Below are 25433 nucleotides of genomic sequence, written 5' to 3'. Positions count from 1 at the left end.
ACAAAAACTTAATGGTGTGAAGCAGAGACACCATGTCAGACTTCACTCTGCATCCCTGGGTCTGGATGATTTATCACTTGCAGCCATTCTGTTTGCTATTAATTAAGTACAAATGTTATTTTAGTAAGTTAACTTGACTGTGCTCCATTCCCTGTTGAGCTTAGTTGAAAGTGAAAACAAAAGGCCTTTATTGCAGCTGCTGTAAATTCAGGTCCCAAATGTGTTTCTTTGCATTTGCACACCCATAAAATGAAAACAGGCCTCAATTCTCTGCTATAGGTGCTCCAACACTTGTGTATAGACCTTGTTGTAAAAAGTGATTACTTAACAAATAAGACGCATGTATCATAACACAACCACATGGATGGATGTGATCTGGATGGTGTTATGAGAGAATTCTCTCATTTTTTCCCCTCTGACAGCAGACATATGGGCTTCTCTTTATGCTTTGGAGAACAGTGGACTGTTGACTGTTTAATGATGGGAGAGTGACGTTTGATGCTGAGAAGGCCCTGCTGGAAGTGCCCTCTGGGAGACAAGGTTCAGCACAAAGGTATTTCTTGGAGCTGAAGCTGACTGCCAGCCAGGCTCTATCTGTAGTTCTGACTGCTCTGGAAATGTCAGTAATGTCAGCCAAAATAGAAGGTTTGTGAGAGAGGAAGACAGAGCATCTTGCTGAGCTATGGCAACAACAAACCTTAGGCTGAACGTGAGCTACTACTACCTACCAGCACAGATTTCAGAGAATGCACCCCTTGACACAACTTTCCTGGTAACATGTCCCCGCTCTGCTGGGAATTCAGATAGACACATACCCATGGCAAGGTGTTTTTTCTTCTTCAGCTCTGTTGAGCATCATTTCCTGTTCTTCCTGTTGTGTCAGAAGAATCTCGGTTACCTTCTGGTTTATTCCTTTTTTCCTTCTACCCGCAGAATATTAGAATATTCTCCCATTTTCTTTTTATTAATGGCAGGTAGAAAGAAGGAAAGATAAACTCCAATAAAGAGTCTCTGAGCAACTGGATGTCTTGCTGTTTGAAATATGCTGAAATACAAGATACTGATGACTGATGTGGCTTTTTATTCTCCAGTCATCTGACTATAAAGGTAAATGCTTTCTTCTTTCTTGTACAGTGATGATAAATTGAAGACAAGACGTGTTTGGGTGATGCACGGGACCAGACACTATTCAAACACAGGGTGCAGAGGATTTTGTCCCTTCAGATGTCTAAAAGTCCCACTGAGCCCTCCTGCTAAAGAGCCCCTGCACGAATGGAGATGTGCAGTGTGGGTGAGCTGAGAAGGGATGCCCAGGGGCATAGAGACAGTGGGAGTTAGAAACCACAAGTGGTTTCCAGTCCTTTTGTCTGGGCTACAAATGTACATCTTGTATCTGTTCTTTCCTATGGGTTCTCAAGGGTTCTGCTGCAACTCCTGCTCCAGCAAAGGAGATATCTAGTTTTTATTCAGGATAGAGATTAAAGCATCTCCATCCAATTCCATGCTGAATGGCTGTTTGGCATATTCTTGTGCTGAAGTTCTGAGGAGCCAGTTCATACAAGGTGCTTTGACTAACCACTTTGCTCCTCAAATCATCCCTAAAATTTAAATTACCCAGACAATCCCTCAACTCCCAGTTCAGCTCATTAAGAAGTGTGGGTCCCTGGGAACAGCAAACACAGCACAGGATACCTTGCATGCAGTGTTATCTTTTTGTATGCTGATTTTAACAGCTTTCTGAAAAAGAGGTTCAATTACAGTTTGCCTTGGAAGAGACTTTCTCCTGAGCTGCTGAACCCTCTCGAGCACTGTTTACAGGCCAGTGCCTGCCAGGGTTTGATGTTTGCTGGAGGAGGTCCAGCCCATGGGCAAGGCACCAGTTCCAGCTCCTGCTGGGGGGGCCAAGCATCAGACGTGCCATGAATGTGAAGAAGAACCTGGGGGCTTCAGAAAGACTGCACCCCACCCAGAGAGATAATCTGAATGTCTAAGGGAGCTTCCCAGGGCCAGAATTTCTTGCTTTAATGACAGTAAGAATTTTAGCTGGTTGAAATGAGGATACATGATGGGAGAAATTTAGTCTTGATGGAATATTGTTATAAACATTTTATTATTACTTTTCACACTGAAGTGGTTCATTGTGCCTCAAGAGAACCATCATTAGACATTTCAACATACTTTTTATTCAATTCAGAAATTACCAGAGTGGTTTTAATGAAGTTCAAATAAACCCAGTATGAATACTGCAATACAAAACAATTATTTTGTTCAAAAATCAGGAATAAAATCAAGCAAAAGTATATCTGAAGATTACAAAGATAATTTCAAAGAAAATAGAAAGATAAATGAATGAGCACAGCTATCATTCCCCTGAATATAATGAAATGTGTTTTATGACTTTTGGCTGTAATCACAATTAGCAATACTCAGGGCTATCTGCTTGGCTGTGTGTGCAAATCGGGATGTGTGTGTATGAGAGAGTAATAGCGGCTGTACAAATTAATTTCTTGTGAAGAGCTGATTGCTCCACCTGTTATAGTCTGTCTACATCCTAAATTCCCATCAACTGTTGCCGATTAGTTCACAGAATGTAATTGAAGAACGAAAATAGAGAGCAAAATGTCTGATTTATTGCCTGAATTGGTTATGCCCAGTGATTTTTTTTTTAATGGTGGTTCAAATATTCTGTTATTAAATTGATTAAATAATTAAATGCTGCTACAAACATGTCAGATGGTATTGCACATCAATTTTCTACTGCTGAGTGGGACTCTCATTTACATCCCAGCATACTGAATATTACTAAAGTTGGTGCTAGTCTTGGACAAGACTGCTAAAGAACACTAAGGAAAGAAGGGATGGATGAAAATACGTTCTGTAAACAGTTGTCAGTGAAAAACATAGCATGGGCAGATCATGCTGTTTGCATGTGCTTTATTTGTCTTAAATAAAAGGGTTTTCTTTGCTGGGATGAGCAGAGCTGAAAGTATAACTGGTTCTAAAGGGAAACGATGATTTTCAATGATTCCTTATTTTCTTTAAAAATAGTTTTGTGACAATACAATCACCAGACCACAAGCTGCACTGTTTATATGTTTATTCAGTTGGAGAACTGAATCTTTATTTGAGGAAGCATGAAAAGTTAAGACTTGAGAAATCCCTAGACTGAAACAAAGCCACTTTCTGTAAATCACAATGTTAGTAAAGCAGATAAAGTAAAAACTGTTTTTCGGGAAAATATATAAGCTGATAAAATCCAGGTGGACCTGCGGGAAATTAGCATAGCAAACTTATAAATATTGTCAGCTACAGCCAGAGAAAAGAAGATCCAGCTGCTGTGTCTCACTCCCCACTCAGAGCTGAGTCACTGCAGGAGCTGTGCTCCCTTTGGAGCATTGTAGTTGAGCTCCCTTTCTTCATATCTGATGGCAGCTGAATTTCTGTATTTGTATTCAACCCTTTATCCTTTGTTTACCCTGAACTTGCTTGGAGTCTATTTAAGCTGTGCTAATGGCCGTAGTCTGATTTAATGAATAATCTCCTGAAGATTCACGGTCATTGTCTGGGTTTACAAATTTCTGAAGGAAGAGAAAAACCTGTGCCTGCCTTTTCAATGGTTTTCTGACATGTTATTTGGTCCACTTGCCATTCTCCACCCATGTACAGAGAAGAGGGGGTAGCAGTTTGTATATCATGCTGTGCTGGTTTTGGCTGGGGTAGAGTTAATTTTCTTCACAGTGACTAGTATGGGGCTGTGTTTTGGATTTGTGCTGAGCACAGTGATCATAATACAGAAAAGCTTTTACAGAGCCAAGGCCTTTCCAGCTTTTCGTACTGCCACGCTGGTGAGGAGCCTGAGGGTGCGTGGGAGGTTGGGAGGAGACACAGCCAGGACAGGTGACCCCAGCTGACCAAAGGGATATTCCAGACCACAGGACATCATGCTCAGTGTATAAAGTGGGGGGAAGAAGGAAAAAGGGGGGGACATTTGGAGTGGTGGCTTTTGTCTTCCCAAGTACCTGTCACATGTGATGGGGCCCTGCTCTCCTGGAGATGGCTGAACACCTGCCTGCCCATGGGAAATGATGAACTAATTCCTTGCTGTGCTTTGCTTGCATTTGTGGCTTTTGCTTTCCCAGTGACTAACTATTAATCTGTGTATAAAAAATGTTAAAAGGAGCTTGAGAAAGTTAAGTTCTTTGATACACTGTTATCAAGAATATAGCTGTCTGGTCAAAAGAAGACGGTTCCTTCGTTGACACAGATCCCTTCTCAAGAGGATGTATTTCTTGGAAAGATATACTGTGACCAATAAAGTTTTCAAAATCAGTTGAGAATTTTTGTTGCTGTCTTTTTCTATGATTTTGGATTTTGTATATCTCAGTTTTTAAGGGCATTCTGAATGCAGTGTATATATTCTGCCCCTAAGACTTTACTTCTTTTTCTCTTAATATATTCCATTAATTCAAATGAAAACCAAGGCAGAGGCTGAAGATCTATTTCTTGTGTTTGGCAAACAGCAATTTCCATGCACAGGTTTGCCTTACAGCAAATGTAAGTCTCTCATTTTTAAACATTCATATGGACCCCAAGTATCAGGGCCACAGTGCCTGCTTCCATTTTCTCATCTTTTTTCTTGTTCACTGAGTATTTTGAGGATTTTAGTGCTCAGTGATTTATAACTTGCTTGTAAAGGCAGGAATTCCTGATGCTGCAGTGATGGCCAGATGCCTGGACACCTCCCTGCTTGCTGTCATTTTACAGATGCAAAGCAGAGGGTTTTTTGCAATTTATCATTAATCATAAACTGTCAGACTCAGGTATAAAGATTGGAAATCGCTTAATGTGCTTCAGGTTCCCTTTTCAGACCGGTTCTGAGCTGAGTGAGTGCTCACTATTCTCTGAATATGTGTCAGAGTGGATTGCATTGAAGTTCTTTTTTTACTTGCTGTTGAAGAGATTAATTAAGAACTTATGGTTCAGTGTGCTGTGAGAACTTGGGAATTTGACTCACTCGGTCGGAAAGAATGAACTACAGCTGAAAGGATGATAAAGGAGATAAAATTGGCATTGTGATTTTGAGGCAAAGGTTCCTCCAGATTTATTTAGGAGAACAAGTTAAATAATATTGCGAACAAAAGCAGAAAGCTTATAAAAGGAAGAGCTTAAATACTGAAAAATAAAATTATTTTTCAGCAGTAAAGAAACTGGAGAAGGCCATTAGATCTCAATGACAAGTCAGCAATGATCACTACAGAAAATATATTTGGAATGGACATCTCCACAATTCAAGTGACTGGCTTAACTCCAAGCCTTAAAAATGATAAGTGTCTATATAGCTGCTAAGGTTTGTAGGCTTTTTGGGTTTTTTTTTGGTAGAAGTTGCTGTAACTAAGAGCAGGTATGATTGGTATGTGGAAGGCAGCATTTGTCATTACTAAACATGTTTGTTTATATTTACAGTTCTAGAAGAAGTAGCCAGCAAGGAAGATTTCAACTTGAAACAAATCGGCAGTGTTGTTAGAAGGTTTGAGAGTAGCTCCTCTGAGATGCTCTATTTCTGTCTTGTAAATACACTTTGGCAATTTCATGTAGTGCACGGAGAGCCAGGCATAAGTGTCTGTACATCTCAGTTCACTCAGCACTATTGGATCTGAGAATTGGACTTTGGTGTACATTTTATTAAATGCAAAACTGGGAAACAGAGAAAATTTCTAAGCCCTGTGTCAGTGAACCACACAGCAAAAGCGTAATTATAAAACTATGATAAATATTTATGTGCTTAGTACATATGAGATATCCTATCATTCTATATTGCAAAATGCACATGCATTGAATAACAAAAGACTTAATACTGAGGCATTTTCTGCTTTGTAGATTACTTTAGGCTACCACAGCCCACCTGCTTTGGAAGCAAGATTATTTTCTTTCGCTACAAGTGAATGTTTTAAGATTTCATGTGCACGGAGAAGTAAGCACTTACTTGTATTTGACAAGGAGATATATATGACATGGTGTATCCAGAGTCAATTTATTCATGTGGTGTATAATTGTCAATTTTAGCAGGTGGAACCTCCTCTCCTTCTATGGACAAAAACCAAATCTCTTTTGTACTGTTTGCTAGGCTCATCCTGATTCTTATTCCATCAAAACAAACTCTGAGATATAAACTCTACTCCTCTGCAGAAAATAAAATCCCTACAACCTTTTTTTAATTTTTTTGTTGTGAATGGAAATAAAGAAGGTTGAGAGATAAGTCTGGGAGCTATAACCATAGAAATGTATTAATGAAACTGTCAAATAATTCCTTTGAAGACACTTTTTAGCGTGTATTTCATAAAAGGAGCAATTTGTGTGATGCCAACCATCATTAATTGAAATTTCTGTGCCTCCGCTTTAATAAATTTGCTTCAGTTACTTGATCCTTTAAACTCTCCCATTAAATGGCTGCACTTGTTAAGGGAATGTTAAGGGAATCTTGTTAAGGGAATGGTGTGAAGCTTGTGGTCTGTGCTGAATTCTGTCTAAAATCTGGGTCCACTGATGAAAGGAGGTTCCCATGCACTTACAGTGCAAATATGCATCTCCCTTTCTGTGGAGAATGGGGTGGAGAAAGAAGGCTGGAAAGGGTGGCTTGGGCATATATTTCTGCAGAGCTTGGTCATTCTGCTCTCTTAATAACCTTATCTCATTCCCACAATGACCTGAGCATGTGCTTGGTTCTCATGTGGCTGAACAAGGGTTTTAGCATAAAAATGTGCTTTTGAGTGCAGGATCAAGCCCACAAAGATATACTAAGTATGAGATAAGCAGTGGCTTGGAAGGAGCTGACAACAGAATAAAAAATGCATCAGGATGTGCATCACTGGCTGGAGTCTCTCAGCTGGAGCGGGTTGGATAAGGTTTCCTAGGGGAATAGTCCAGCCCCTTGTCATCACAGGCCAGAATACGTTTCCATCATGTAGGCAGATTGGCCATCATTCCCCATGTGACAGGGAGGTCCCCAAACCTCAGCCATGTACTCTGATTACATAAGTGTTGTGTTTCCAGCCAGATGAGAGGTCAGCACATAGTACTGGCCATAGAGAGCAGCACAGAGCTGGCACCTGCCAGCCAGCCTTGGAGTTTTGGTTACATGGTGAAGGTGCTTCCTTTTGGCCTTGTGAAGACATGGCATGGAGCTATGGGGAAAGAGGGCTGGCGGAACAATTCAATATCCCAAGAGAAGGGATTGGATCAGGTCTTGGGCCAGATTCAGTTTTTGCAGTAAAACAGATTGCTCATAGGGGCTTCAGGTTGCTACCTCCAATGCACAGTGAGATACCTGTCAGGGGCAGTTTGCCTTTTATTGTGATAAACATAATAGAAAAGCTTTACCCATGGAGAATCTTAGTTGGCATGTGTTCTAGATTTCTAACAACATGGTAGTACACAGGGTGAGTAAATTGGTGTAAGTGGACACAAGCAAATCTAATCATTAATGACATCAAAAATATCCTACAGATCACACCTTCAGGTAGGCACAGCCTACAGCCAAAACCCATTTTGTGTACAAACGGGTGTCTAAATATGAGGATAGGCAAGGGCCACTCACCCCCTGCACAAAACATCTCCCTGCTTAACTGCACTTGGCCTGTCCCAGCCTGAGCATCCAGAAGAGCCTGTCTGACCCCCAGGCCAGGAGGAGAAGCAGCAGTCTCCCAGGTGGCAGCTTCATTCATCTTTTAGGTGTTAGCCCAGCTCCCCAGGCATGCTGTGCCTGCAGAAACACACAGGCTGTGTCCGTTGTGTCCATCATCACAGCTTCTTTCTGTAGGTATCAGTACAGTAGGTCTTGGGACATAATTGCATCACAAAACACCAAACAACAAACAAACAACCCCCCCAAAAAACCCCAAAAACCAATCAACCAACCAACCAAAAAACCAACCTACCAACCAACCAAAAAAAACCCCAAACCAAACCAAAAAAACCCAAAGAGAAATTGTATCAGGGCTGCAGTCTAAGGGATCTGTCAAAATAGTGGGGCCTTAGGAGTCATTTCAGCCACAGACTGAAGCTCTGTCAATGGATAACTTGAGGGAGTCAGTTCACTCTGGGTAGCAGGGCTTTTGATGTCAGTCATTGTTGAATACTTAGAAAGTATGATCTCTTCTACAAACATGTAATGCATGTACAATTTTACACTAGATATAAATCCTATAATTGTATGTCACCTTTTTAAATGCAGCAACAGGTAAAACTGTTCCTGGGCGTCATTTTTAATGCAATTTCTCTGAGAACCACAACTACTGTTGCAATTCTGTGCCTGGTTGTGAAACTGGAGTACCTACCATCCACAAAATAGACAGAAATACACGTCAGAGGGAGGCAAGAGAAGGATTAGTGTTTCATGCCAACCTGATTCAGTAAATGAACTCAAGTAATCTAAATCACATGAAATCCTAGGGTAGCTCATACGCTTTAAGCTAGGATGTCCAAATACCTTGCTGGGCTGATAGGCTTAGGCTTAGACAATTCCTGAAAGAATCTGAAATAATTTCTCTTTCATATAGTGACTGCTGACATGAATTAGTTATATCCTTACCTTGCAGTAAGAAATAGAAGAGTCTCACGTTCAGATATATCATCTGCATGTTCAACAAGAAGATGACTTAAATAGCAACAGGGGTTCTCCCTGAGATAGTGAGATATCTCAAGAACAACCATGGGTTGATGGAGGCTTCTGGATTGCAGAAGAAACAGCAAACGGGCTCCCTGAAGAAAAAAAAATCCTATAATACCTACCAGCATCTTGTCAAAATTAGGTATATTAAGAATTTATTTATTTCAGATGGATTTTCACATTCAAACCTATTCTGTTTGATCATCTATTAATTCATAAGCAAATTCTTTTCCCCCATACTTACCCTTTCCACAATCTTTCTTTTTTTCTTCTCAGGAAAAAAAAAAAATCACAGCATTTGAACTCCCTAGTGCCAAATTAGGATCCTTATATTTTAGGGACAGAATTCACTGGGAGGATAGAAATGTCTTGCCAGCAGTGGACATGACTGGTAAAGAGTCACTTGCCAAGCTGCAACTTTTTGGGTATCTGATTACTAGCTCCTGAAGTGAAGTCCTTAACTCTCCTGTGCACTGTGCTCCATAGGGGTAAATGAAGACCCCTCCATTGAAGTGGAAAACCAAGCAGAGTTACTCACAGGAACCAGTTCAGAATTACTCAAGAGGCACCCATTCAAAGTTGCTTTTTCAACATCAGTCTGGAGCTTCAGTGCTGAACTCAAGGTGATAGAAAGGCACCACCATTCTCAGCCTAAATTTTTCTCTCTTGGATAATCCCTGACACCTATTTGATCAAATAATGGGACTAACAACTCCATATTTCCTTGAATTTTGGAATTAACAAGAGACATTTAAAAGTAAAAGAGAAAGTCCCAGGATCAGGAGTCCAATTAATGGCATCTCTGTACTGCAGGTCCCAAGGACAGGGCTACAGGCTGGACAGAGCTGCACTATCATAAAGATCCCTGTGCCTGCCATACCCTGCTGTTCTCCCCATTGGCTCTGAGACACACCTGCATGAGAAGAGCAGCAGAACATCCACTGATAGCAACACTTATTTTCCTCCTTTTCAAGTGAAAATGTCCCACTTTCACTATATTTTGTCAACCTTCTTGAAAAACTATTGGTTTGGACACTTGCAGCAGATGTGGACTCAAGTCACTTCTGAGTGAAGAGGTCCTAAGCTGATAATGATTTTGAAGAGGAGGATAACAAGTGGCTCTTTATCTTTTTGTTAGAAGTGAACAGAAGGAAGGGCCCCATTTGACATTTTATTAAGCAGGGGCTGGAGGGTACCCTCTTATTTGCTTCCTTTTCTGTGCAGAAGTAACTTCACTGGGAATTTTGCAGTAAGTTTTCAGAGGTACAGTCTCATTCACCTACTTTTGAACACCTCTACACTTCAACACTTCCTCTTTTCTTCTTCTAGACAAATAGAGAAATCATTTCAGAGGTTTCTTTCTGTCTATATTTATCTACTGTACCTTTTGCATCACTTTCATCATTTGAGGCTGTTCATAGAAAATATACTTGCATTACTTTTGGGAATTGAAGCATGGAAGGAAAGAAAATTACATGTTTATTTGATTTCTTAATTTGAGATGTAGGGATAAGTTAATTAATTGACAAAACTTTTAGGTTTATCCTATTAGAAGTTAGGGCTGGGACTGCTGAGCAGTTAACTATTTTTGATACGTCAAGAACCTAAGAAGATTGCTTTTTGTTACATATTGGGTTTTTTTCACTTCAGGCTAAGGCACTTTGATATTTGTTTTAAAATTTTTGCTAAGTAGTAGGAATGCTAATGGTACTAACAGGAAAGGATCTCTGTTTCCGATAGCTTACACTGAATGATTACTTTGCTTAGAAAGTATAGAGATGATCTTATAGTACAGTTCCACAGCTCTATTTCCATGCCTTCTCAATGATGCGGAGATTCAGAACTCTTGCTAGATTCTGGTAAAAGACAGCTAAAGTTCAGAAGATAAGAGTTAATAGTACCATTGTAGGATGCTAATTATGCAAATAAATAATAATTAACTTTTGGTCTGGTCTGAAATTTTCAGTCTAAAAATCCAAGTCAGCCAGATAATACTATAATAATTTATACTTAATTCAATGTCCTCTCTTCACTTTATGTTTGGAGAAGACATTTAGTCATAGACAGATCACTAAGTGAAAGCATCTATGAGACGCTCTGAGATTTCCCTACGGCCAAACTCTTGCTCTGCCACAATTCTCCTCGTGTCTTTGAATTTCTAATCCCTTTTCCAGGCCAGCAGGGCATTAGCTATGTGAAAAACTCAAAAGTATTTTTATATTACATTCAGGTATCAAGTTACTCAATCAAAACCCTAAAGAGTTACATCCAGACTTAGTTTGGCTCTTTATATTTAGCATAACCTAATGCTAGGGCTTTATTTCCTCTAAACTATCTGATTGAATGCTTCTGCAAATTATTCTGGTTTTAGCAATGCATTATTTCATCTTGTGCTCATGTTTCATAACTTTCAGAATCAAAAAAAAAAGGAAGAATTTTTTCACCTTATTTCAAAGACTTGCTTAGGTAAGCTTTATGACATGCCTGCATGATTTGAAACAATACATGTCTTGAGAGGGAGAAGGACATCAGTGACATTTCATATTGCCCTAATCACAAAGGGAATATATTGCATAGCTTAATTCCTCTCTGGCCCATATTGGATTACAGGGTAATTTGGACCGGAAGGGGCCTCAGGAGGCCTCTAGGCCAACCCCATGCTCAGAAGTTCAGAACAGATTGCCCTGGACTCTACCCAGAGTGTGCACTTCAAAACCTCCAGGGAGAGAGACTGTAGATCTCCTTTGGGCAATATGGCTCCTCTGCTTGGTTGTCCTCACAAGGAAACATTTCTTCTGTCTGATCTGAACTTCTGTGGTTTCACTTAATGTCCTTTATCTCTCAGCCCCCAGACACGTGCCACTGGGAGAAGCCTGGCTCTGTTTCCTTGACGAGCTCCTCGTTGATGCTGGGGGCTTTTCTGTGGTGCCCTCAGAGACATTTCCTCTCCAGGTGAACAAACTCTGGTCCCTCACAGTTTGTCCTCACAGGGCACGTACTCCATCCCTGCCCTGGGCTGCTCTTGTTTATCAATGCCTTTCCTGTACTGTGGAGCCCCAGACTGGACACAGGGCTCTCGATGTGGTCTAACAGCTGCCAAGTACAGGGAATAACCACTTTCCTTGGTCTGCTGGCTGTGGTCCTGCTGATGGAACCCAGGGCACTGCTGGCCTTCACTGCAGGCTCGCTGCTGGCCTGGGCTGACCCACTGGTGTGCCCAGGATGTCCTGTGCAGAGCCGCTCCCCAGCCTACCTTGTTGCAAGGATTTCTTCTTCCCAGGAGAACCACATTGCATTTGTCCTTGTTGAATTTCATAAGGTTGTTGTTGGCCCATTATTTGAACTTGACCTCAAGCAGGGTTGGAAATATACTGGGAATCAATTGAAAGGATACAATTGAATTCAGAGGTTGCTCTTGAATCATTCAGGACAGAAATTTAAATACATTAAAGGGAGGAAAAATGTGCAAAGGTATTCCGGGGAATTTTTGAAATACTTGAAATACAGTGACCGAGTCTTTCATGAAGTTTTGTATGGCATTAGCATAACCTAGGTTAGCACAAAACCTGCTGCTGTAGAAGACCCCACAATCCCTCGACCAGGAAAAAATTCATTAGTTGCCACAGCATGGTGCCCCATATCTAGCAGCAGTCAGATACATAAAGTGCACATCAGGCATCTGAGGCAATAGGAGGTGCTGTGTGTGTACTCACACATATATAGATAGGCACAGTGTGTTAGGATAGGACTGACAAAATGTTGATGAGATGGGTCTGCACATGGGTGGGAGCATATGCCTAGAAAATCCCGTATTTCTAATAGCATTTGATTAAAATGGACAAAACAAATGGAGGCACTTATTTTAGGTCCTGAGTATAAACCAAGTTACACAGGCATAAGTTCATTGTTTTACTCAATCCCTAAATTAGGCCTTTTTGAGAGTTATTTAGGCTTAAGGAAGGACATGCTTTTAAAGTGAAATAGCTCTTCTAATTTTTCATGTAAACAAGCTCTTATTTGATTTTTCTCTCTAGTTATTCAGTAGCATGAAAATTAAAGACTATATTCCCTGTCATAAAACTTTATTAAATATTTTGCCAAAATGACTTGATTGTATCATTTTAATGAATACAGAAAAAATGAATCAGCACAAAATGTCATTAATTATAACATGGCAGAAAACCACTGAAATAGACAACAATGGCTCTTTAACATGTTAAAGAACTTTTTACTCAGACAGACTATTGCAAAGCCATCCTGCAAATTTAGCCATGTGGGGAAACAGATTTAGCAGGAGTTCATAACACCCTCTCAGCACTTTATATTTTTTTTCTCCTATGTATTTCAGTAGGAATCAACCCTGCTAAAGCTGGTTTATTGTAGCCTATGTACATAAAAGGAATTTACTCCAAAAACTGGTTCCTGATTTTAGGAGCCATCTCTCTTTCATAAACACAACTTGATCAAAATTGAAGACTTTGTGAAAGGAGATATTGCACATAGAAGAAAGTCAAAGAGATTCTGAAAATGGATAGAGTTTAAAGTGGATCAGTACTACCAGCTACTGCAATCATTACAGCTGAGGATTAAGTTATATGTCTGTGTGGATGATGCATTTTTAGCTCTGCAAAACTCTGGACATTGAGGTTTTTTCTTGAATGCAGTTCCCTTCTTGGTCCATTTTTCCAATAAATGGACAGCAATCAACTTCCAAAAGAGAATCTCAAACAATAGGTAGTATCAACTGCCTGAAATCTGAAATGCTCCTAACTGCTTAGAGAAGAGAAATTGTGAAGAAGAAAATTATGACACTGTCAGGAAAAACATCGTGAAGAATGAAGAGGTTCAATTGCATGTTGGGAAAATGGGAAAACAGCACTATTTTTTGTCTTAATATCTTAACCAATCAAAGCATAGTAGCAGGACTGTGTCACATCCAAAAAATGAGGAGATGTGGTTTAGAAATTAGGAGGTAATATATCTGTAGCTAAAAATCCCCATTTTATTATTATTTTGATTTCTGTTCTTTTTTTATTACTATTTATGATTTTAAAAAAAAATTCTTAAGCCAAGCTTCTTCAAGCATTTAGGCTACCAATAGCATATTATTTTTTCCACATGGATGCTGAGATTCCCTATCAGTGGTGGCACTGCCTGGGAAGCATCAGATGGAGGGAGATTTAGGCTGAGTCTGAGAGAGGCTGGAATGCAAAGAGTACAGTGGACACTCCCGCCCACATGTGTGACTGGAAGACCTACTGGTGATTTCCATGGGCCATGTTTTTGGATGGTCTAAAGTAGTTTAATACTGAAGAATTCTGGAGCTGTGTTGATTCACACCATATGGGTATTTGGCTAAATCATTCCCTGGCAGAGTTACAGAGTTACAAATGTGGCAGTGCTCTCCCACTGTCACTCTTTGTGGGTTGATTCTATATTTGCTGAAGTGAAACAATAACTGAGGCACAGATATTTGCTTGACAAATAATACTCATGGCAAAAATCTCTCAGGCATTTATTGTGTACACAGCTATTGAGAACACTGACAGTTTTCCTTCACTTGATGACATAATAAAATACTACAATTAGTACAAAATGCACTCAACATTCAAAATGTCATCATCCAGTGATATTCACTGTTCCTGTGATTGATAGATTTTATAGTGGAGAAGGATGAATTTACTTAAGTGATACATATTTGCACATGTTTTTCAATCAATGATGATTGATTTGAATCAACTAAAGGCAATGTGATTTCCAGATTTTTGTTTTCTCACCAGGACCATTTACATTAGTTTTGAGGTTTCCATTAATCCCTGCAATTTATTGAGTAAATTGCTATTTATTTCACCATGGATAGGTGCATTTCCTATGACATTTCCTATGACAAAAAAATGCTTGTTGTTTTGTTCCAGTGGTATGTCATTGAAAGGAAACAATGACTCATCTCTGCGTAACTCTGATGGCTGTAGGATCACAGGCATGGGAAGTAAGGTCATCCTTCTTGCAAAAGGAGGTTGTACTAGCACCATGACATTCAGGGGAACAAGATTGCTTCTCTAATTTTGTTATAGTCAAGTGCTGTGATGGTGCAGAGGTATCTAATGGAGCGAATAGTAGGAAGAGGACAATGTTTTTGCTACAGAGACAGAAACAGTAAAAAGAATTCCCAAAGGATCAGTGGGGGAGATAATGACAAGACCCTGGTAGCTCTTCCCTGTTACTGCCTAGCAGAATATTTGGGGGGTTTTGATTGCTTCCTTTACTGTCAGACACTTGCCATAAAGCATTAAATTACCACATAAGTCTTCTGATAGCTAGCTAGCTATCTAGCTATCTAGCTATAGAACAAATGCATGCAAACCTTTATCAGCATGAGCTTGGGAAGCTTGACGAGGCACATCCTCATCAGACATTAAACCCAAGTGATAACTCAACTCTGGGGCTTGAAATTTGTGTAAATCATTGAAGCTACCCAGCATATGTGGCATCTCCCCTTATTTCAGTGCCCTTGGAGGTCAGAGTGCAATAGGGTAGTTAGGTTCACTTGTGGTGAATCACTTCTTGGTTATCTGGTCCAAGCCCTGAACTGAAGCAGGTCTACTGAAATCATACTGCTCAGGATCTTGTCCAGTCAATTTTTGAGTATCTCTGTTGATCAAGATGCTATATTCCCTCTGGTCAATCTGGTTGAATGTCTGACTGGCCTCAGGGACAAATTTTGTCAACTCGCTTCTAACTAAAGTTTCCTGTGTTGCAACTTCTGCCCGTCTCTCATCCTATCTTTTGTGAGAAGTCGGTTTCTGCCCTGCCTGTACACTTCTGTTAGGTAGCTGAAGACAGCAAGAAGATTAATCTGTTTTTCAGATTCCATAAACCCAGCTGTCTGCCACTCCTTTGTTACAGTGCAGATACTGCAACACGTGTATCGGACAACAAGGCCCATGGAAAAGAAATATATATATCTATGGACTGATTCTTGGTAGATGTTTCAGAGATGTTTATTTCTCCAGCCGCATGGCCGGGGCTCTGCCGAGGAACTGCTCAATCACGGGACCCGAGGGTCCTTCCCGGGCAGGGGAACACAAAACAACCAAAGGGGAAAGAGGCTGACCAGGGGCAGCGAAACCCCGTGTCTGTCCCCTCAGGGCCCCTCTGCCAGGGCTACATGGCAGGGGGAAGGGACCCCAACATTCCTTGTACACCATGTGTTCCTGACCCCTTCTGAGGTCCAGGAAAAAGAGGGGAAGCACAAGGACTATTTCTTCCCTGCTCCTCTTTCCCTCTTCTGTTCCTGGGTACTCAAAGTAGACGTTGGTGCTGATGCTGGAGGTCAGGGGGAATCAGGAAAAGAGCGGTTACTCAGGTAGGTGTGATCTAAGTAGGTTGCCTGGGACTCATGACTGTGAATGCAGGAAATCGAATTGCAAGCCCAGGCTTGATGGGAAGCAACCAGTTACAGGCAAGGGTTATTATAACATTGGTCAGAGTCTCAGCACAGAGTCACACAAACTTTTTGAGAAAAGAGCTGGTTCCTTCAGTGTAAGACTTTTCTGCAGCACAGCAGATACCAATAAAAATTTTGAGCACATGACACATCACGTGTAGATGCTGTTTATGTTCAGCACAGGTATTTTTATAATTTAAAGAGAAATTCAAAAGATGCTATCCTGGAAGAATACCTGCTTGTATTCTTCCACCTGAATGTCAATACTGAGCAGTACAAAATATGTACACGGACTCATTCAGTGCACCTCTGACAAGGTTGTATTCAGTGAGGCTGGCTATCTTCACAGATAAATTTGCTGTGCATACCTGTCCAGCACAGAAAATCTTTCTTCCAGTCACTGCATGACTGTGTTGTTAAATACAGAATATCTGACTGTGTAAGGTGGGTTTAGCTTCAGGAGGGAGGTTTGCTTCTATCAAACTCATTCCCATTCCTTAAATTACCGTGAGTTTGAATGGGGTGAGGGGGATGGAGAGGAAATGAAGCAGTGGCTCAGTTCTTCCCTGCCTCTTCCCCTATCCTGCACAGCTGGGTTTGTGGGATGGGAACCACACACTCCGTTCCCTAAGATATGTTGGAGAAGCGCCATTTTCTTGGAGCTCGTACTGCTGAGTATATGCAGATTGCTTAGTTAACACGTTTTTCTAGTACTCACAGTAACTGTGCCCATACAGCAGTACCCAGCAGCTTTCTGGGAGCTCATCTTGTAAAAATCCAATGAACATCTGAGGGGACATAGCAATTTCTTGCACCTGTCAAAATCTTATTCTGTTGCCAATGCGCAGCATGTCGCAGAAACATTTTCAATTGTGGGAAGTAAAGTCTGGTTAATCTCTGTAAAGCTCAAAAATAGTTCTCCAATCATCCCAATTTAATGGGTGATTCTTATGCGAGGATAGCAATGTCTACAAATTTAAGGTAGCTGTGGATTCAACAGAATACTGAGATACAGGGGCTTTCGTGTCACAATCTAGTGAAGCATAAATATATGCATATACAGCGGTTTTTAAATTTCAGTTGAAACATCAAATTGTCATGCAACATCCACATAACTTTGTCACAATGTTTAGTGGGAAACACTTAGAGCAAAATATAATCCTCTCAGCTAAATATGTATCAGAGAGAAATATTCATGTCTTTCAGTATGGCTATAGAGGCAAACTGGAGTTAAGAAAAAATGACATTTTTAATAGAAGTATTTATTTTAGATTGACTTTCAATGAAATATTTGACAGCCCTGGAGTACAAATGTAATTATTTACTGCAGGATTTAATTAAAATATGCTTATTTTTGGAAAAAAAATTACATCTGTCCTGAAATGCCAGTGCTACGCTAGGCAGGCAAAATAAATAAGGCAACACAATTTTGAAGTTCACATTTATTGTGTGTATGCTTGAAGCCCTATTTATGGCCCAAATTCGAGAACCGCTAGAGGAGATCCCTGTGGGTGAAGAGTTTGTACTGTGGGATGGGAGAAGCAAGCAAGATCCACATGCGACTCCTCTGTCAATGCCACCTTCTTTTCTCCCATGGGGAATGGCTGGTTGATCCACATAGTCATAGAATTTTATTTGAGAAACAGCAAGTTTTTATTTTACAGTAATATAAAAACCAGCAACTAAACCTTTTCTGCCTTACCCTATACCTGCATTTCTCTGCCACCGAGATAGAGTCATCCATATGAGAGATTGGCAGGGTTTGCCCAAAACAGTTGTTGCAATAACCTGCCTGTGTGTAAGTAGGTGCCTGTAACTTGCACTCAGTTGTGAACAGATGACTTATTAGGGTTCACAGAACTTTGGGTCAGGATTGACGTTACCATGGGTCCACAGAAGATTCTGTTAGTGGGGGATGGACATCCTGGTGGACTCATGTTGTAAAGGCGAAGGGAAGGCTGCACACATATCCCCAGTATTGAATGTCCCAAATGATAAAACATCTTATTATTATTAATAATAATAAAATTAAATATAATATTGATTAACATTGACTAAAATATTATTATTAAAATAAAATATTTCATTGATTAGATGGTGGAATTGGCTGGCATTCATAAGAGATGTGGCTCTCTCAGTGAGCTAACCTGTTCTGGCAATAATCTGGTGAAGTTCTCCACTGATGTCTTTAAAGTGAATTGCTGGACAGAAATGTTTGTTGTGCAGAAAACCCAGGTATGATAAGAAAGTATATGTGCGACTCACAACTTCAAATTGATTTCATGTATCATGTGTGATGTACATCTTCCCTGGAAAATAATCACAGCATCATTTAGTTTGGACAAGTCCAACCATCAATCCAGCCCTGCCAAGCCCACCAACAAACCATGTCCTCAAGTGCCACATCCAGTCATCTTGTAAATACATCCAGGTTTGGTGATTCAACACTCCCCTGAGCAGCCTGTTGCAGTGATTGACAACCCTTTCTGTGACAAAATTTTTACTAATATCCAATCTAAATCTCCCTTGGTGCAGCTTGAGGCCATTTCCTTTTGTCCTGTCACTTGTTGTCTGGGAGAAGAGACCAATCCCCACCTGGCTACAGCCTCCTTTCAGGCAGTTGTAGAGAGTGATAAGGCCTTCACTGAGCCTTCTTTCCTCTGGACTAAACAACCTCAGCTCCCTCAGCTGCCCCTCATCAGACTTGTGCTCCAGAGCCTTCACCAACTTTGTTGCTCTTCTCTGGACTTGCTTCAGCACCTCAATGTCCTTCCTGTAGTGAGAGGTCCAAAACAATATTTGAGGTATGGCCTCACCAGTGCCAAGTAAAAGGAGACAGTCACTGTCCTGGTCCTGCCGGCCACACTATTGCTGATACAAGCCAGGATGCCATTGGCCTCCTTGGCCACCTGGGCACACACTGGCTCACATTCAGCTGCTGTGAACGAGCACCCCTGGGTCCTTTTCTGCCGGGCAACTTCCCAGCCACTCTGCATCAAGCCTGTAGTATTGCAAATGCCATGCTGCAGGTGTACAAAAAGCCAGTGTTTTCAAACTTTTCTGATCAAAGGGCATAACTGCAAGAGTAGGCTGTATTTATGCATGTGAAAAATGTGAAACACTCCCATTGGCTATAGGAGAGTCAGGGCTTCCCAGAACTCCTCTCTAAGTGATACTAATGGCTGAATACTGCAAATGCGATCCTCTGCTTCTTCCAGGTGTTTTTCAATAGTACTGATGGAGAGAATAGCTTTTCATCACACAAGTGGCCTCAGTTTCCAGTAAACATTGCCCATGCTGACACCCTGAAGGAGAATCTGAAAGAAGAATCAGTTTCTATCTGTCCTTGGCTTGCACATGTGTTGCTGTCTGCATCAGGTTAAGAGAGTACAAAAATGCTGCTGACAACTCCTCTTAGGGATTCCCTTAGGAATTCTTACCATGTGGAATAATTATCAGGGCTCTGGGGAAGCTGTGGCGGAGCTTTCTTTCCCTTCAGGGACTCTGTTGAATAACTCAAGCTCCCTTGGTATTTGCACAGATCTTTCTGTACGAAGGACCAGGATTTAAAGCAAACAAACTGGTAGCTATGAACAGAAAAAACACTCAAAAAACAATCTAGCCATGTCTAAACAGAGCATCCTGCAGCCAGACCTAGACAAGAAAATAAGTGATGTTGTTAAGGGTGTGTGTTCCCAGAGCAGCTCCTGGCAGGTTCAGTGGGAATCACTACCTCCTTCGTGCAATGAAAATCAGGTCATTCACTGAGTGCCTGAGCATGGATTTAATAGCCTCACTGGGGTGAACGTGGTTTTCCTCCAAGGAGCTTTTGGCCTTATGTTACATGTTTTGAAAAGGACACGCTTCTCCCCGCCCCATCCCTAAAAAAAATTTTAAAAAACTCAACTGCTGTAAATCAAGGAAAATTCATAACTTGCTTGAGGTATCACAGCTGTTGATTAAAGACTCAACATCTTTGGGAGCGCATTGCTGCTAGGAAGATAAAAATCTGTTTGACAAAGTTGTGACCATAAAAATTGCAAGGCTTTAGTCAACAGTTAGAGAGGATTTGCATCTCCCTTATAATAAATAACAATAATAATAGCTCACATTTATACGGTGCTTCCAGATTCAAAATGTTTTACAAACATCAGCTAATTAATCTTATTGAAATACTTTCTCTTGCAATACAGTGGTATACAGTCCAAAATGTATCTCATAAAGGGGGCTAATGAGTCATAAAATGCAGCATTTTCCTCGCTGTGTGACTATCACTGGTTTTTAAAATGGCAAATATAAAAATCACACACCTTTATATTTATGCAGCCTATTCTTCAATCATTACATCTGTACAGCGGCCACTGTGGTTAATTTGGGTTGGGAACATGACTGGAATTTGGATCTTCAGTTGGAATCTCTGGTCTCTTCATTCTGTTCTCTGGGGTTTGTTCACCTTACAGTGGATTTGTGTCAGTCATCAGCAACCTGATGAAGCTGATGGTCCCCAGCTCCTGCTTAAAGTCTGTTGGCAAAAAGGGCTGCTCAAGGGACCAGGTCAGAGCAGGCACCAGTCTGTGGGGCAGAATGGGGGCTGCTTCCCTCTCTGCAGAATCTGAAGAGACCATGGAGGCAGAACAGCATTGACAGCTCTTGTAAATACTCCCTGAAGTCTTTCTTACTGTGTTTGGGAGACCTGAAAGGAATATGTGCCGAATTTTCACTCCTTCTGTATCCCTTTCCTTGTATATCCTGTGTCATACAATGTCTTTGAAGAACATGGATCAAACTTGTGGTGGTGCAAAGGTGTTCTTGACAGCACAGTTTTTAGCACATATTTTTTGATCAACAGGGTATTTGATTCACGTGGCAAGGTTTTGGTAGTGGGTGTCTGCAGGGTTGACTTCTGTGAGAAGCTGCCAGAAGCTTCCCCCATATCCAGCAGAGCCAATGCCAGTCAGCTCCAGGATGGACCAAGGCCGAGCATATCAGTGATGGTGGTAGCACCTCTGGGGTAACAGACTTAAGAAGGGGGGAAATAAAGCCTGTGCATCATCATCCAAATGTTTACTGGATGAGAAAATGTGAGAGGAAGAACCCTGTAGACACCAAGGTCAGAGAAGAAGGAGGGGAGGAGGCGCTCCAGGCACTGAAGCAGAGATTCCTCTGCAGCCCGTGGCGCAGCCCATGGTGAGACAGGCTGTCCCCCTGCAGCCCATGGAGGACCACACAGGAGCAGACATCCAGCTACAGCCCATGGAAGACCCCACAGTGGAGCAGGTGGAGGCCTGATGAAGGCTGTGGCCCAGTGGGAAGCCCATGCTGGAGCAGGGTCCTGTCTCCCATGGGAGGGACCCCATGCTAGAATAGGGGAAGAGTTTGAGGGATCCTTTCCCTGAGAAGGAAGGAGTGGTAGAGACAATGTGTGATGCACTGACCACAGCTCCAGTTCTCTGTTCCTCTGCTCCATTGGAGGGGAGGAGGTAGAGAAAATTGGAAGCAAGTTAAGCCCTGGAAGAAGGAAGGAGTTGGAGGAAGGCAAGATGAAGGAAAATTTTAAGATTTGTTTTTATTTTCTCATTATCCTACTCTGATTTGATGGTTTATAAATTTAACTAATTTCCCCAAGTCAAGTCTGTTCTGCCCATAACTGGTGAGTGATCTTTCCCTGTCCTTAATCTAGACCCACAAGCCTTTGCTTGTATTTTATCTCCCCTGTCCAGCTGAGGAGGGGAGGGATAGGGCAGCTTTACTGGGCACCCGATGCCCAGCCAGGGTTAGTCCACCACAGACTGTCAATATTTTTGTGAGAATCCTACCAGTTAAACCATGCTGTTGACATATTGACAACAGTGGCAACAGAGCTTTTCCTGGGGTTCCCCAGGAAAAAAATCTCTGCGTCCCTAGTGCAGAGGACATGGTTTCAAAAGCTGGAAGCATAAAACAGTGTTGTAACTAGGGATTTTCTTCTCCCATCATGTGCAGTACCTTTATTCAAAAAGATTGGGTAACTTTAGAGCTTTCACCATTGTTTACTGCTTCTTGAAGACAAATCTAGGCAAAAATCTGCTAATATTTAAACTAACTAAAGTTGAGCCAAACTCAAGCCAACCTTTGCACCAGAAAAATATACTACTGACTTTTCATTCTAATATATTTTACTTTCTCTTTGACTTACTAATTACTGCCACAGCTGTGGTAGTATTTTTTATAGTAAGAGGTAAGATTGATTGCATGATTATGGGGTTATCATGTGGGACGAGATAATTTTTCAGTGCTTTTGTTTTCTCTCTGTAGAAATCTTGAGAGACCGCATTTTAGGTCTTGACTGTTACTTATATGAATGCTGCTTTATTCCTTATATGTAATATCAGAAGCATTATAGGGAATGCAAAAATGGTTTACTAGGTCTACAAGGTCCATTTAAGCTGGCAGAGTGGTACAAAGTGTCCTTAAACATTTATGAGAATCAGGCTGTTGGGGCTTTTGTTTAACATAGATCCATGCTTGGTTTAAATCAGTTTGTTGACTGAAAAAATGACAACAGAGGAAACCAAAACCTATGGAGTTTGCTCTCCTGTCACAGGCAGGTCTATTTGCCTGACAACAGATGAGATAATGGCATCCTAAAATTTTTTCAGACTTTCAGTATGCGTCTTTCAGCTGTGCCACTCAATCCTGCCAAGCCCAGCCCAGCCCAGATCCTGCGTCAGCTCTGAATTCAAAACCTCAGCAGCCCTAAGAGCCTTGCTGCAACTTCAGGAGAGGAGCAATCACCTGCAACAAGGAAAGCCTCTGTAAGTCAGCATTGAGGAAGGACCTGAAGGCACCCAGCCATGGCTGTCAGCTGCTGGCATGTAGCCCTAACCTCCCCCTTTCCTCCATCCTTGTTTTCCACAGCCCTGCCTCACATGGCATAGCTTTAGGTTTTCTAGCAGAAACCCTTACCTGAATAAGCAGGCTTAGAGGAATCTGAACACTCCAATGAATCTTGAAATGCTTTGCCTCAACTGTGAAAGGCCACTTTGAACAAAGAGGATAATTGACCTTCCCTTGCATATTTGATGCATAAATGGTGACTCCTGACTACAATATCTGCTTGCTGCTTTTTCTTTCTGTTACCACTGAAGAGGCGCCATTACCATGGAAGCATGAGCCGGGTAATCTCTAGTTTATGCTTTGTCAGCAGGGAAGCTGCCTGAGTTCAGGCTGCAGGACACTTGCTGATGATTGGGCAATCCACTTTGTAGGATTGCCCAACAGCAGAACACAACTTTTCTTTGGAACTTCATCAGATTTGAGCTGACAGTTGTCAATATGTGAGATGTAAATATGAAGATTTTATGGTTGAAGTCATAAAAAGTTTGGTTTTAAGCTCGAAGCCATACTTTAGGCAGTAACACATGATGCTTCAGTGGAAGGTGTGTCTTTCAAATCATACCTTGCTTCTAGCAAAGTATTTTTTGTATGTTATCACATCATATGAATAATGTTTATATCATCATGAGTGTTGTCATGACCTCATATTTACAAGACTAAACTCTGCTTTATTTACACATCTGAGAATAATTTTGTTTAGCTATAATTTCCATTTAAGCCTAAAAATAAATGTTTGTGACATCTGAGCATGCGTTTGTTGCTCTGACTACTCTTTACATTCAGTACTGAGCATGGAGCCCTTTTCACATTTTTAAACTGAACCACACTGTCAGCTGGATGAAGTGAAGACTAATGAAAACTTTGCTGGTAATGAGGGATCAGCACTGTTCACCAACTTTTAACTGACATAAGTGCTAAGGAATTGACGATAATGTATGTGCAACCACTTACTGATAAGCAGAGAACAGTTTAGGATAAAAGTGACCCTGAGATTAGCTCAGCTGTTTAGAGCATGGTGCTAATAACACCAAGGTTGTGGATTTGATCCCTGTACAGGCCATTCACTTAAGGGCTGGACTTGGTCGTTTGCGTCCCTTGCAACTCAGAATATTCTGTGATTTGTGTATCATATGTCTTGAAGTTGCCATTGAAGTATTCCCTCTTTCCAAATATCTGTGTACAAAATGCTCTGGATAGATGCTCAGGCTACTATAAAAAGGATAAACTCTCAGAGAAGAAACTAGAGAAGACCTCATGAGAAACAGGTCTGAATGTCGAGTTAGCTAGTGAGGAATTGGGCAGGAGAGGGTAGTCCAAATGGGACATCTTATATCACATGGCTCTTTCAATCACTATTTTTCTTAAAGCAAAAAGAACTCCTGCATTTTAAACTTCAGTGGATAGAGTGTCCAGCCAAGGTGTGTCAAACAGAGGGTCGACCCTCCTCCCTTTGGAGGTATTGAAAGCCACACCTTCATAAGCAAGGAGAGAATATTGTTATTTATTTTGGGAGATATGTATCTGAACTTTTTCTGGGGAAACACCTGCTTCAGAGAAGCATTTAGCATCAAAGTTTTGAGTATAAGCATGTAGACTGCACTTTAATTACCTTGTGGGTACCCTGCCCAGAGTCCCATGCGCACAGAGATGACAACATTGCCAAGCTGACAGTAGCAGTACTGCAGCAAATCCATGGTTTTGACTGTAGTATACTTGTCTCATCTCCTTTGATACCTCTTCTGGGAAAGCTGTTGAAGAGAAGTAACTTTTGGTATATGAGAAGAAAAAGATAACTGTGTGCAGGAAGAGTTTTTGACGAGAAATTGTAATGTCCGTCCTCAGCCTCCTCACATTCTCTTCTGTCAACCCATACATTATAAATAGAGTTGTTTTAATAGATCTTATATATTTTTCCTTTCAAGACTTTTACATCATTTTGACTGACATTAAGGCAATTACAGAGAAAATTATAAACCATTTCTTAAACATAAAAGAAATAGTTTAGCTCCTTTTAATAATGCCTACATATTTGAAGAAAGATGAGCAACTTTTCTGTAATTTTGGAACCCCTGTAAAACATCCCTTTCACGGCATCCTCACTCTTAGGGACCTGTAAGGAATAATTAGGATAATTCTTTGTAGAGTTAAGCCCCTTGCAAGAGTTTATTCTGCCCACAATTACCATCATTTATTTATATATTTTTAAATTTCAAAAGCAAAGGACTCATAGTCAAGTACAGTTCTTCCAAGCTAAACCAGACTAATATTTTACAACAATTGTAGCACATTGTGGAAAGAACAGAAATAAATAAATCAGTTGGTGAGCCATTATCATTCACTTTACACAGCAAAAACCAAATACGGCTGTCATTTCCTAACTTTCATTGGAAATAAATTGAAAAAGTATATCATTCTTTAACCTAGCAAGGAAAGAGAGAATTGCCT

The 25433-nt window shown here is 40.9% G+C and overlaps 1 long non-coding RNA gene across 1 annotated transcript in view; it reads left to right on the top strand.

Moving 5' to 3' along the window:
• LOC125324408 overlaps positions 1–23793 on the top strand; it is a 38330-nt gene extending 14537 nt beyond the window's left edge. Inside the window, exons 3-5 of the long non-coding RNA XR_007202963.1 lie at positions 423–553; positions 975–1107; positions 22773–23793. This is a non-coding gene — a long non-coding RNA (uncharacterized LOC125324408). The remainder of the gene's footprint in view (positions 1–422; positions 554–974; positions 1108–22772) is intronic.
• The last annotated feature ends 1640 nt before the right edge of the window (positions 23794–25433 follow it).

Source organism: Corvus hawaiiensis, chromosome 4, assembly GCF_020740725.1.
Source record: "Corvus hawaiiensis isolate bCorHaw1 chromosome 4, bCorHaw1.pri.cur, whole genome shotgun sequence".
Lineage (NCBI taxonomy): Eukaryota > Metazoa > Chordata > Aves > Passeriformes > Corvidae > Corvus > Corvus hawaiiensis.
Note: the sequence above shows the minus strand (reverse complement) of the source record. Positions and strands in the feature narration are given on the sequence as shown.